The sequence below is a fragment of the Quercus lobata genome, chromosome 5, assembly GCF_001633185.2.
Source record: "Quercus lobata isolate SW786 chromosome 5, ValleyOak3.0 Primary Assembly, whole genome shotgun sequence".
In the NCBI taxonomy this organism is placed as follows: domain Eukaryota; kingdom Viridiplantae; phylum Streptophyta; class Magnoliopsida; order Fagales; family Fagaceae; genus Quercus; species Quercus lobata.
The window spans coordinates 82,658,271-82,673,929 of NC_044908.1; the positions used below are offsets into that span (position 1 = coordinate 82,658,271).

At 35.5% G+C, this 15,659-nt stretch overlaps 1 long non-coding RNA gene across 1 annotated transcript; it reads right to left on the bottom strand.

Annotated features, from left to right (window-relative positions):
• Positions 1-11,748: 11,748 nt before the first annotated feature.
• Positions 11,749-13,795, bottom strand: LOC115993087. The gene is made up of 3 exons (XR_004092772.1): positions 13,498-13,795; positions 12,226-12,347; positions 11,749-12,128 (listed from the first exon to the last, which is right to left on the bottom strand). It is a non-coding gene; the product is annotated as an uncharacterized LOC115993087 (long non-coding RNA).
• Between the last annotated feature and the right edge of the window lie 1,864 nt (positions 13,796-15,659).

The window sequence follows — 15,659 nt, forward strand, 5'->3', positions numbered from 1 at the left end:
TTGAAAAACCTAATGCTTTACATTCTCTTCTCACCCCAGTATAAATACCCCTTATACCCACATATAAAAGAGAGCTTCCAGAGAGAATTTTGAGAGAGAAACCCTAGAGTAAAACAAGATTAATTCACCTACAATCTATACATTAGAGTCTCTTCAAATTCCTCAACTCTCTCCCTCTCCATTGTCAAACCCTTGAGAGGCATTTTACCAAAACCTTGTTCTCACCATATTCATTACTGTGAGAGGGCTGTTTGGTGTTCTGGGAAGCAATTAGGAAGGAACCAATCTACATTGATTGATGCTATGGTCAAGTAGCGGAATCCGGGAAGTTAGAAAAGAAAAAGGTTCGGCGCAACCTCGTTGGAGCAAGAAATTTGGAGGGCTTAGGTGCACTGGGTAGATTAGGCTTGGAGGGTCTATTGCTGTCCATGTATCTCAACTACATTTTCTAGTGGATTGTTTATCACTTGGAGGGCGGCGGAGAGGTTTTACGCCGAGGGCTTTGGTTTCCTCTTCGATTACACATCACGTGTTGTCTTTGTGTTTGCATCTTCCTTCCCTTTTATCTTTGCCTTTTATTATTTGCTGTGGGTTGTGATTTTAATTTGGCTTAGATAGTTTTTCCAATTCTATATTATAGTTTTTGTTCATTTTCCGCACACTAGTTGTTTGACATAAAGCTTGAATTGGTTAATTTGTAAATTGGGGGTCTAAACGTTCAAGGGTGTTTTTACACTACTTGAACTTTCAGTTTTCTTTTCTTTTGCTGTGGTTTTCTTATTATGGGTAATTCATTGTTTGACGTCCTTGCAAGAATGTTTATATTTTTAGAGGTGTTAGGTTTATGTGTGTAGGCCCAAGATATATACCTAACTCTATTGTAAACCCATTCATTTAATTTAGTTTTAAACAATAAGGTTGTTCTCTATATACAAAGATCTACTATAGTCATTTAGCCTATTATTGTAGGCAATCTGAAAAGATAATTTTTGTGGTTATTGCTATCCACTAATAATATTCACCATTCCAAATTTTTAAGTTTGGCTTATTTTAAGGTTTATTGTAGAAGAGGATTGTCTGTTTGTTAAAAAATTTAGAAAATATTCAATGTGAAGCAAATTTTGTTAAATGTGTATAGAATTTGATATGTTTGATACTCTGTTTTATTTATTTTATTAATTGAGAATCTTCAGTTATGGGATAAGAGTTATGAGTTTTAACTAAATTTCTCAGAACAAATGATAGTGTGGTTGCTACAATAGAAACCCCCAAATTTAAGTTTAGGGATATAAAACTTTTTTAATGTATTAAATTCATATTTTGCAGATTTTATTTTTAACTTAGATAAAGAGCTGCATATTTTGGGGAACAAATTCAATTCCAAGTGCGTCAACAAATTTGATTCCAAGTGACTTTTAAAAAAAAAAAAAAATTTATATTCCATAAGTTTTTTTTTATGCATTGTAAATAATAATAATAATTGTACAAGAAGTTTTTTTCTTTCTTTTATAATATATAATTGTTAATAAATAAACCAAGATTAAATAATATATTATTGTAAGGTTGAATTTATTCAACCATCTAATTGGCTTTATTCCGTGCCAAATTTGCTTGTAATTTAGCATTTAGTAACCTTGTATTTAGGTGGGTTTGATGTAAGGGTAGTGAGTGAGTTAGAGTGAAGATTGCTCAAGAGTGTGCAAGAAAACAGAGACTCGCGGCTGGGCCTCGCGGGTGACTCGCGGCTTCAAGCCGCCAGACGCAGCACACGTGCCAAACATGCTGGAAGGTGAACAGTCATGCAAGCTGGAGCACTACAGGACAAAACAGGACAACTGGCCATACGGTTATCTCGCGACTGGATCTCGCAACTTAGTCAAGCCGCGAGGTCAAGCCGCGAGCCACCCCTGTTTTGTAAAACCTGACGTTTCACATTCCTCTACCACTCCAGTATAAATACCCCTTTTACCCACGATTGTAAGAGAGCTTCCAGAGAGAATTTTGAGAGAGAAACCCTAAAGAAAAACAAGATTGATTCACCCACAATCTATACATTAGAGTCTCTTCAAATTCCTCAACTCTCTTCCTCTCCATTGTCAAATCTTTGAGAGGCATTATACCAAACCTGATTCTCACCATTATCATTACTGTGAGAGAGCTGTTTGGATTACTAGGAAGCAGTTAGGAAGGAACCAATCTTCATTGGTTGATGCTACGGTCTAGTAGCGGAATCCGGGAAGCTAGAAAAGAAAAAGGTTCAGCGCAACCTCGTTGGAGCAAGAAGCTTGGAGGGCTTAGGTGCACTGGGTAGATTAGGCTTGGAAGGTCTATTGCTGTCCATGTATCCCAACTGTATTTTCTAGTGGATTGTTTACTGCTTGGAGGGCGGCGAAGAGGTTTTACGCCGAGGGCTTCGGTTTCCTCTTCGATAACACATCGCGTGTTGTCTTTGTGTTTGCATCTTCCTTCCTCTCTATCTTTGCCTTTTTATTATCTGCTGTGGATTGTGTTTTGTTTTGGCTGAGATAGTTTTTAACCAATTCCATATTATAGCTTATGTTAAGTTTCCGCATACTTGTTGCTTGACATAATGCTTGAATTGGTTAAGTTGTAATTTGGGGGTCTAAACATTCAAGGGTGTTTATACACGTTTTTGAACTTTTAATTATACTTAATACCTTTCTCATGTATTGCACGGATTAGCGACTAGTTTTACATAAAGTACCATTTATCTTCTCTTGATAATTGAAATAGAAAATCGTAGTTATTATCCTTCATTTGAATTTACCTCCCTACAATTTTAACTTGTACAAAACAATATTTCAATGTAATCATAGGGAAGAAAAAGTTAGCCCATCATCTTCTTCATTCTTGGCCATTAGGAAATGCTGGTAATAGTATTCAATCCTCTAATTTAATCTTCCTGCTTTTTATTTATTTTTCATCTATCTGCCTCTCTCTTCTATGGATACTTTTCCTATCATAAGGATATGTTTTTCTGATTGGGGATGTGTTAATGCTGGAGCAAGTTGTGTATCTCTGATGTGTGCTTTATGTGCACACTAAGCTTAGTACACTTTTGTAATCAATATTTGACATGTTTTTCTTTGATAAATAAAATACTTATATTAAACAGAATGTAGAGTACAAAACTTATGTAAGAATTACAATTAATTTTGATTATTTACAAATTCTAAAACAGAACAAGATGCTATCTTTGCCAAATCTCAAGTTTCTCTTTCCGAATACTCTTTGAATGGGCAGAGGGAATGTGCAGACTAGTAGTGTGAGGGGCTTCTATGTAGTAAGTTAGGCAACGTTTGAAAGAATAGTAAAAAGTAGCATCTCGAGTTTTAGAAACTCGAGATCTACATTAAAACTCGAGTCTCAAAGACTCGCTTTGTGTTGGCTATGTTGGACAAAAAAGCCACGTAGATCTCAAGTCTTAAAGACTCGTTTTGTACAAAATAAAAATCGAGTCTTGAAGACTTGATTTTCTTAGAGAAAAAAATGTTATCAACTAAAGCAATATTTAATTAAACATTGCATAGAACTCGAGTCTTATAGACTCGAGTTCCACTGGGCAAAATAATAAAAACACCCCACTCAGCCCGTATAACACAAGTGCTAACACAAATAATATGGTACACAGCCTTCTCACCCAAAAACAGAGCATCCTCACTAAGTCTCTCAGCCTCACTAACTCTCACTCACCCATAACTCTCACACCACATTGCCTCTCACTCTCACTCACCACACTACCTCTCTCACTACTCTTCCCTCTCAACAAATTCATATCTCAGGTAAGAATAATTTGATTGTCATTGTAGTTGGGTATTAGTTGTCTATGGGTGTGGGTTAAATTGTTTGACTATTTATTTTGTAAATAGTTAACATAACTTAGTTAATTTACCAATATTGTGAATTATAGAACTTTGTTTTGTTAGTGTTAATTTTTTGAGTATTTATTTGCATGGTTTTTGTTATCAAAATTTTATTCATCATTTCTAGGCTTTTATTTTTATCATGATCTTACAAGTTTTTTTGACTTTATTCATCATTGTTTTGGGTATGAAATGGGTAGTGAATGAATGTAATGAATGGGTATCATAATCAAACTCTTGAAAGTAATTCTTAAAATGCACTGACCTATAATACATGACTGTATAAGGAATTGATCATTATTAAAAAAAAAAAAAAAAGTATAAGAATTGGTCATTTTGGAAACAATTTGGTATCTAGTAATGACATTTAAGCCTTAAGGATATGGAATACTCTGGTCTTGTTAACTTAATATGTTTTGTTAATGCTGCATCATCTTTGTAAAGTCTCCTCTTGTTCTATGTATTCTTTAAAAATATATATATATATATATATATATATATATTTTCCTTATCTTTTATTTTTCGGGGTTGCTCCACTAGATATGTTTCAAATTTGCTTCTGAAGCCAAACTTGGAACCATGGGTACCACAAGTTACATAATGGCTATAAAACTAGTAATTACCTATGAAAATTCTGGCTTGAATATGTTTAGCCTTAAGATCACGTTACTTTTTTTCCCCCACTTTACGACTATGTGATTTAACTAACATAGTAACTTGACTTGAACAGGTTCACAATGCCTAAAATTGATATAATCCTATACCACGGTGGTCCGCTTAAGAATGCCAATGCGAACAAGGGATTGCCATTTGAAGGGCCGGGTATAAAGACCTATTATACCCAAATTGATTGTAGGTTGAAGACCCTTGACGAATTGAAGAAGATTGTCATGGAAGAGTTGTATGAGAATCCTGCTGTGCACAACATACAAATTACTTATCATATGCCAATTGAAATCCTGAAGCACCGGATTAATTACAAGTATATGGTGATAGAAACAGACAAACATGTAAAGACCATGTTTGAGAAGTTGGAGAGAATACTTGAAGTAACTAACATTGAGTTGTACATACAGTTGGAGCCACGTGCATTCTGGCAAAAGAATATCCAACAAACAACCACAAGCTTACAGGTTACGGTTCCAGATGCTCAATATGAGTATTCTACACATGTAGAGGATGATGATGTTCATGCCAATGGTGATGATGATGACGACTATGTTGATAAGACTATTGCCATTAACAATGATGATGACGATGACGATGACGATGATGATGATGACTATGTTGATGAGAATATTGCCATTAACGGTGAAGATTTTGATGATAGAGATGAGTATGAAGACGTGATTGACAGAGGGGACTTTGGGGACTTTGAGAGGGACATTGATGACAATGAGACATTGAACGGTAGTGAACCTTATGCAGACAATGTTATTAGTGTTCAAAACATTAAGAACACAATCCTTACCTATGCACCTCCTACATTTTCATTTTCTACAAATACTTGGGAAAATATGGTTGATCCTTCATATATTGAGATGTCATTTGTGTCTACTTGGAGAGAGGGGATGAATTTGTGCAAATGGTTGACTTTTGCCAATAAAGAGGAGGTGAAGCGCGTATTAACAATTTGTGCCCTCAAGGAAAACAAACATTTTACGATCACTAGGTCGATGACTAAAAAACTTTGTGCGAAATGCGTGCATGAGTCGTGCAAGTGGTATGTCTGCGTAGTTATGAAGCCCAATCTCCACGAACTATGGATGGTCACCATGTATGTGGGTCCTCACACGTGTATATCGATTGGGGTGCGAAATGATGGTAGAATGATGAGTTGTAATTTTATTGCATCAGATATCCATCAGAAGTTATGTGAGGATCACATTACCCCAGTTAAGCATCTCAGATCTATGATAGAGACGAAATATAATGGTCATAAGCCTTCTTACTACAAGGTATGGGATGTGAAACAAAAGGCGATTGCGAAGATGTTTAGGAATTGGGAAGAGTCTTACCAAAGGTTGCAAAAGTTGCTAATGGCATATATTGATCAGGACCCAACTACCAAGGTGTTCTATCGTATCACACCCATCGATGAAGATGACACCGTATTATTGCATTATGTGTTTTGGTCTTTCGGTTCATGCATATCAGGATTCAAATACTGCAAGCCGGTTATCAGTATTGATGAGACCCATCTGTATGGTAAATATCAGGGAAAGTTGTTGGTCGCAATGGCAATCGACGCTAACAACAAGGTATTCCCTCTCGCCTTTTCTGTTGTGGATTGTGAGTTAGGGTCCAGTTGGAGGTGGTTTTTATAGTGCCTCAAAGAAACGATTGGCCACGTGATACCTGACGAAGGAATTTGCATAATTTCTAACCGACCTCTCGGTATCAAAAACGCCATTGCAAACTGGCCTAGAGGGGATGATGGAAGAACACGGGTATTTCATAGATATTGCCTTCAACATGTTGCTAGCAACTTCAACACCCATTTTCAAAACTCAACTCTCAAGTCAGCGGCGTTGAAAGCGAGATATGCTAGTCAGGTAGTTAAGCAGGTGGAAATTGAGGCCATTAGGAATAAGAAGAAGGTGACGGGGAAGGATGGCAAGGAAAAGAATTAAGATCATCTTCCATACACATACCTAATGAGCGAGTCTGTGGATATGTGGACCCAGTCACATGATGGTGGGAGACGTTATGGGGCAATAACAACGAATATATCAGAGTGCTTCAATGGTGTACTGAAAGGTGCATGGGGCCTTCCTATTGCCGCGTTGGTTGAGTTCACTTGGAACAAACTTGTTCAATATTTCCATGACCGGCGCAAAGAATACCATTATGAGTTGTCAGAGGGTAAGAAATGGAGTGAATATGCCTTATCCACGTGGGATGGAAATAAGCGTATATATGAGAAACACTATCTCAAGCCATTTAGCAATGAAGAGCTGATATTTCAAGTAGTTACCCAACTCAACATGTGTAGCGTAGGAGGAGGAAACCATCGTTATGAAGTTCAATTACAGGAAAGAACATGCAGTTGTGGGAAATGGCAAAACATAGGGATCTCGTGTTCACATGCAATTAGAGTATGTGACTATTTACATATTGATTTGACCACATATATTCACCCATGTTATGGTTTGTGTTGGGAAATTTAGACCCTGGTTGATAGAATTAATAAGTTTTAAACCCAAGTTGTTAATTAGATTTATTATAAATAAAACTTGTTAAAACAAACAAACATCCATATCATGTCAAAATCATGCAGTGGAAAAATAAATAAGACAAGATATGATGACCTAGGAAAACCAATGAAACAAACTACTTTCACAGTAAAAAACCTGGGGGGAAACCTTCCCGAAAAGCAATCCACTATAGTAAAGAGAAGTTTCAGATCTAATACAAAACTTTTGTACCTAGACTCTACAATCCTCGTAGATGAGCTTACAGCAGAAACCTCTTGCTGCTTCAGAACCTCTGAACTCTTCAATATATGAACGCCGCCCTTTTTGTTGCACGGATCCCAATACGTGACTAACTCACCAACTTGAGGAAGAAGAATGTTGGCTGCAAAGTTCTTCACTTCATCAACAACGAAGATCAAGAAACACTTGGTTACAAAACTCTAACGCGCAAAGATGCATTAGCTTCTTTCAGAGAGAATAAGACATCGGTCACCTTTTGCATTCGTTCTCCTTGTATTCTCTTATGTGACGACCTCTAAAATAAGCCTTATATAGGTTTAGGGTTGTGAGAAAAGAAATCCTACACAAATACAAAAACTTGGGCCAAAAATCAGATCTGGAAATTTGAATTCCAATAACCTCGATTGATTGGGAGGTGTCGAGCTTTAAACTTCGACAGATATACAACTATCGAGAAGTTATTGAGGAGCTGTCGAGGAGACAAGAGATTTCTCGATCGATCCACCAGCTATCGAGAGGTGTCGAGATTGCGATAACAATCAACTGAAGAGCTCAATAGATAGCCTAGCTGTTGAGAGGTGTCGAGCAGCTGTCGAGATATCTGTCCGCAGCTGTCGAGCTATCTGTCCAGCTTTAGTGAACAACTTTTCTTCACTTATTTCTTGGTCCAATTTTCATGGCTTTAATACTAGACTTAAACAACATGTTTCTTGAAGTATTAAACACATACTAGATCTACCCAAATACAAGTAAAATGCGTTTTGTCAAAGGATTAGCCAATTACACAAAATATGTCCTTAACAGTTTGAACAATGCCCTTAACACTTATGAGAAAGCATTTGTGGTTCCTATGTCACAGTCATTGTGAAGGGATCCCATGGGGCCAAAGTGGTTGCCTAATTCAGTATTGTTGCAGGGCAAAGGTCGACTAGTGAAGTCAAGAATAAGGAATGAGATGGATGGAGTGAGGAATAAGGATCGAGAACTGGGATGGCGGAGGGAGGACACAGATTTGATAGAGAGTCAACCCAAGTAGACATGTGGACTGTGTCATGCTTCCAGGCATAATCGTAGAAAATGTCCACAATCCCGTGGTGCTTCCACAAGCAGTCATGTTCCACACTAGGTAGGTAGATGGCAAAAAGTTATGCATTGGTTAAATAATTGTTGTTCATTCGATGTTTACCTAATGTTTACTATCTTGTCTCCTAACGTGATTACTCTACGTTTTTCAGACATGCTTCCATGGATGACGTTTTTGTCATGCGGACCGCCGATCTTAGGAAATGTGACTACGTTGTATTGGCTCTATGTGAACTTTTTGGTTTGTGTTGAATGTACTTGTAATTCTCTATCCAATGTACCTCTATGAAGATTGTGATTTGAGTAGTATGGTTAGAACTGCAAATTAAGCATGGTTGGGCATGTTTAGAATGTTGATATATTGAGAATGCCTTTTATTGCGATGTAAGTGCATTTGCATTGTAAAACTATGTTTATGTAGAGAGCGTAACAGTTTCTATAATTTGGTGCCTATTGAGAATGCGTTTTGATGTAATTTAAGTGCATTTACATTCTCAGCTTCTCTGCCCCTCAATGAGGGTTTATGGATTACATTCTTAGCTTCTCTATATCTGTTTCTCAGCAAGTGCACACATTTCAGTTTCTGGTTTGCCTACATGTCCAGGAAAAAAAAAAAATTTTCCTAGTGGAACTCGAGTATATGAAACTTGAGTTCCACTGGGAAAAACAGAGCAAAATAGAGCAATCTCTCGACCTAAACAAAGCATTTAGCACATTTGATCTCAAGAATTAAATACTCAAGTTCTTTATGGAACTCGAGTCTATAAAACTCAAGTTCCACTGAAAATCTCGAGTTTCAAACACTCGAGTTCTTTTCTTTCTTCTTTTTTTTTTTTTTGTGATTTTTTATTTTTATAAAATCTCGCATTTTTTTTTTTCCTTTTGTACAAATGAGAATAGTTTTTTTAGAAATGTAAGTATTGTGAAAATAAGTTTGATGGAGGTGTTTCAAGGATTAAATCACATCTAGCTGAAGTTATTGATCTTGTTATTTGTAAAAAACTACTATAATTGTAGAAGAGATTTTTGTTTTTCTCTCAAAAAAAGAAAAGAAAAGAAAAGAAAATAAGAAGCTTATCTAGCCTTTAAAATTTAGGCGCGTACAAAAAGTTAATCTGATTTTGATTTAATTATATTTATAGTATATATGTATGTGCTATAGAGTATAGAAAGAAAAAGACAAAACATAATTATATAATATTTTAAAAAAATTAGAAAAAGCTTATTTTTATAATTCTATAGATCCATTTATTTTAAATTATTTGTTATTCTTCTATTGATCCAATTTTACTATCAATTTTCATATTCTAATATTATATTCTTTATTATCGCAAAAAAAAAAAAAAATTTAATATTATATTTTTTTATCTATTTATTGTAAGGCAAAAGAAATATGGTTTGAAAGAAAAATTGATTTTGGGAGTATGTTGAAGAACTAAATGGTCATTTCAAATGTAAGTTTTGTGAATGTAATTTTGCTGGGGTTCTACAAGGATTAAAGCACACTTAGCTGGAGTTAAAGGTCACAATATTGGTATTTGTAAAAAAGTACCTACAAAAGTCCAAGAAGAAGCTTCTCTAAATATTGGACAGCCTAACAAAAAACTTAAAGGTGCATTGACTTCATGCAAGGCCGAGGAGAGGAAAATTAGCTCAACTTCAATATCGTAGGATGACACATTAAGTGGACTCTTTAAAAAGGTGATTGATGTTTGTAATCAATGTTGTAAATATTTTGTTGTTAGATTATATTTTTCCATAATTTTGGTTGAGATAACTAATTCAATTAGTGATTTTAAATGTTTGAATCAAGTAAAACATTATACTAAATTTCATTAATGAATTTTTTGTTATAAGAAGATTGGTGTTTCCCGCGGGGGGGGGGGGGGGGGGGGGGGGAGGAGGGATGTCAAAAACTTGCACCACATTAATTTTGACTTGCAAAGAAAGGCTTAATTGCTTCAATAAAAACATCAGACAGTTGGTATTGCCACCATGAATACGCAGTACTTGCTACATCTGAGAATTTATATGACTCCAAAGCCACAATAGTTTTGAATATGGCTCTGTTTAATACTGAGAGTATCCATTGATAGCTAAATGGGAAGTTGTCCGGATTTACATTTGTGGGTGGAACATAATCAGCCCCAAACTTGGTCATAGCAAATCGTACAGCATTCCACAATTTATTGAACTACTGACAATACCGCATCCTCTAGACTCTTATGAAGACCTTCTAAGGATATCCCATTTATTACTTCAAGCGGATCAATGACTTTTCCCAAGGACATAGACATCTTGCGCCCATGTGCATCATGAATCATGGGATGCAAATAAACCTGATTGAAGAGGGAAAATCTGAAGGGAAAAACTGTGGTGTATTTAATGGAGGAAATGCAAGTGTTGGGGGGAGTAAAGAATCAGAAAGTTTTAAAACTTTGAAAGAATACTTGCTCTATTGGTTTGCTATTCTTTTATTTTCAAAATTGCAGGCTATTACATAATAATGTATCAATCAGGAGTCTTTTTTTTGTTGAGTGTTCTCGCTTTTAACAATTGCTTTCAAGCATATCTTGGAGGCCTTACTTTTTCTCCCTAGTTGTCCATGAGATTAATAGGATTTATATTTCATGTAAGAATTTTTTTTTTTCAAAGAATGAACTAATTTGGTTTTCCATATTTGTTTGGCTCATTGTCATAGTTTTTGTGCAACATAAGTAAATTTTTGGTTTTGATCTTTCAGGATGATGCAAAGAAACTTGACAGAAATGCTAAGAATCGCTACAACGCATGATCTGCTTAGTGTGTGTTTTTAGGATGATGCCTAGAGGATGCAAGATGTTTTCTGGATGCAGAAGCCTTATCCCAGTTGCTATCAAAACCCAAAGCAATAAGAACGAAAGCTCTACACAGAGCAACAACTATTGGCACTTCAAAAGGCTTATATATTCTAGGATTCTAGACTCAGTTGTGGCTATCTCAGGCTCTTCTGCATTTTGCTAAAGAATTTACAATGCAAATTTTTACTTTTTTAATGATCTTTATATGATGTTCAATGACAATTAGTTTAGTTTTTGAAATAAAAAAAAAGCATCATCCCTGCATCATTCATTTTTGGTCTCACAATGCTATAATCTTTTTTTTATTATTTTTGGTTGCAAATACGCCGTTATATGTAACTCCCAATAACGATGCTCATCCAATTATCAGAAAATCAAAGTTCTCTTCACCACACGCCAACCATATCTGCTAGAACCTGAACTTAAATAGAGTAATATTTTGTCTAGATTAAATAGAAACATGAGAGAGATCCAATTATAAAGATGAAATGTTTAAAACTGCAATTTATATACTTTGTAAACACTAACTTTCTATTAGTTCCCTATCAGGAGGGTATCACCCCCTAAAAAAATAGTCATTTACAACCAATGCCCCTTTTCCATCCACTATGATGCTATAAACAAGCAGAGCTGGAAAAAGGAACTATATACAATTGTTGAATAGATAGAGGAGTCGGATGTCACGAAAAAATTTCCCCTTCTTCCCCATCAAAATCAAGTCCCTCTTCATTGTCATCGTCGTCTTTGATAAATAACCCTAACTGTTCTAATTGGGTTCGACTTAAAGATCCATGGAGCAGACGAGATGATGTTGAACAGCCAAATAACATCTCAAGTTCTTTTTGGATCACCATATTCTCCTCAAAATCAACAGTTTTTTCCATCTGCAGGGAGAGAAACATCAGAAAGAAGTCCCAGATAATCAAGTAAATCAAAGTCTATATGTTAAAATTGTAGAAAATAATTAAGACAAAAATAAACCTTCTGCAAGGCAACTCGAGCAGCTTCCCTTTCTCTCTCCCGCTGCTGCTTACACTCAGCCTCTTCCTTCCTTCGTAAGGCAGCTTCAGCGTCTCTAATTTGGGCTTCAATCCTAGCCGTCTCTGCAAGTAAAAATCCATAATATTACATATAGTCCTATTGGCAAGCCCCAACATAATTTGTCACTTCAATAAGCCCCTTTACACCATCCACGCCAAATTACATAAAATCAACCATTCGGATAAAGAAACAGTGGCATGCTGAGAACCACATCATTGTTCTAACCTGAACTTCGAAGAAATATTGCATCCTTCATAATATATAAAATGGGTCTAGCATGTGCATTACTCAGTCAACATACTGCCCTCAGAATTATAAAGTTAAACTCCTCATGATCCTTAAAAACAGATATACCATGGCACACTTGATTTTTTGTTCATAAGGCTAGTATGATATACTTAAAACTACGAATCTGCCAAGTCAAATGGCAACAAGCAACACTTACTCCCAGAACAAGCAAACAGGGAAGAAGCATTGTTACTGGCTGTTAATGTGCCAAGTCAAATGGCAACAAGTAACACTTACTCCCAGAACAACAACTAAGCCTTAGTCCCAAAACCTCCCCCTTCAGGAAGTGTTATTAAAAAAGAAAAGGAAAACACGTATACCAGATAAGTTGATGCCATGATCATGAGCACCAAATACATCACCAGTGCCTTACAAATGCCAGGCCTTAAGAAATGCTATTCCTGTGGGAATTCTTACATCACCAGTGCCTTACAAATGAGAATAGGTGCGGTTGGGGGATAAGAAGTTGTTACATAAGCCACACCAGGCAATTACTTAATTGCTTCAATAGTCAACAATTATAATAGAATAAGTTTTGCATATTATGTGATAAGAGGATCTCGGTCTCCGACAGAAGAGGATCAGAGATTCAAAGTAAACTGTAAAATATGTGATTCAAAATTACAATTTCTTTGCCACTCTTTTACTCACTTTTGTAGAGACTAAACAAAGGGTGTAAAAGAAAGATACTAAAGTTCTACGCCTAAACTCAGTTTGCTCAGTCATAAGTTCTAAATAACCACAACAGTCTGCAAACTGTATTTACCTCTAATCCACATGCACATTTCAAAATAACCATATCATTCCCGATTCTACAGACGTAGTTTTGACAGATTAAAGTTAAAAAAAAAAACAGAGAAAGACCAAAAACAAACAAACTGCCAACAACTTTAAAGAGTTAGAAGATAACAGTAAAGAATTTACCTCCCCTTGCTCACCATTTTTGTTCTTTTTCAAGAAGGGCGTCAACTAGAACTTGAGCGAATCACTTTCAAAGAAGTACCACCCATCATTTCCAAAAGCCTGACGTAAAATACACCTTATTTATGGCAAAAAGATGGGCTGGATCCCATGAATGTCCTTGCTTTAGCAAAAACAAAAAACAAATAAATCAAAACCCACTTTCAGGAGCTCTTTCACAGTTTCTCTAACCAATTGATCACAAAACCCAAACTGACCAAATACATCAATTGAACAAGCCAATTTCATCAATTTAACCCAATTTGACAAAATCCCCAATTCGGATCAATTTCAAACCCTAGAATTTCCAATTTTTCAAAAACCATAAAATTGATCAAATTAACCAACAAGGATCATTAATATAACAATATAGAGACATAACCCAATGATCAATTTCAGAAAACATGGCTTGAAACATCAAAAACCCCAATCATGAATAGTTCTGAAAATACACAATGCAATGCATGAAAAATGCATGAAAACGTGAAATAAAATGCAAAAGGAAGGGCAAAAAGGACTTACCGGCCTTGGAAGACAAAAACCTTACAAAAATTTCGGAAGAAAACGACAAAAAATCTTTGATGGAGCCTTAGCCAAGTCGGAGAGAGGAAAGTTTGAAAAACTTTTGAAAAAGTGCCTTTGAAAAAGTCCAATCTAACCTAAAAAAAACATGATTCACGAGTTTCGATCGATCGAAAAATAGCCTCGATCGATCGAAACAGACAGAGACTTTAACAAAACAATTTTAAAAGAATTCGATCGATCGAAATAGACAAAGGCTCTCTCTAACAAATTTAAAAATTTTCGATTGATCGAAAAATAGAATGGATCGATCGAAATGGGCAGAGGCTCACTAAATTTGAGGAAAAACACAGTTTTTTGAAAAACATTTAGAATCAACTCAAAGCATTGAAATTTAAGAACAAAATGCATGAGTATGTGATGATGTGATTTTCAAAAACAAGAATTTTAAGCCCAAATTCCCCAAAAACAAAATTTCTTGCATTCTCCATAAATTTTCAAGCAACAAATTAATTTTGCACAAAATTCAAAGTATTTGCAAAACTCGGTTGGTCAGACCATAAACACACACAATAACATGTTCAAAGTTTAGTAAAGAGTAACTCATGTAGTGTGTGCAACTAGCAAAAACTTGAGATACATGTGAGGTGATATGTGAATAGCAATTAATTACAAAGTCTACAAAATTCATCACAAAGAGTTTAAAAGACACTATCGCCTAAAGAGTTACATCATATAACTCCCACATCTCCTAGATCATAAGCTTGCAATCATGTAAATTTCTTGAATTTATGCCTCATAATATACATACCAATTTTAAGTCATGTGAGTTTGGCATCAAGCCTAATAGTACACACCAATTTTAAGTATTAAGTAATTTAAACCGAGGCTTCACCTTATGTTCTTTTTGTGCATGTGCTACACTTTCTCGAGCACAAAATCTTATGATATGCACTAAAGTGTTCATGATTGACTAGTGAACAGTGGTGAGATGGTTATTTATGCCTTTCTCTAAAAGTTCAAGTCTAACATTCAAAAACATGTGACTTCAAGATTAAGACAGAGTAATCAAAAACCATAAACATCTTTCTCACACAACATGCACTACAAAGTTTCAACTAGTAAAGTGCAATAAGTAAGATCATCAAAGCTAAACAAGGTACAAACGACATGTTATGTGAAAATAAATTGACCAACCGTGTTCTCAAAAACCAAGAAGAATAGTATAAAACAAAATTTGCTTCCTTTTTCTTCCTTTTTTTATTTTTTATTTTATTTAAAAAAAACTAGAATGAAATGCATAAATGTTATGCAATGCAAATCCTAGAAAACAAAAAACAAAACAAAACCAAAGAACAATGGTCACAAAGGGTAGAGCAATGAAGCACAAGGACCATGTCAGAAAGACTCAGTTAGTTCGAGTCTTTTGCATCCAAAACCTTTTAGATGCACCATGAGCATTGGAGTTCTTATTCACATGGGAATGATTATCAACTCCAGGATTGGAATAAAAGTTTAAAGCCTTTACCAATTCACCAATGAGTACCATAGGATCTTGTGCTTGAGGCACAGGTACTTTTGGTTTGTTTGCTCTCTTTGCAGCT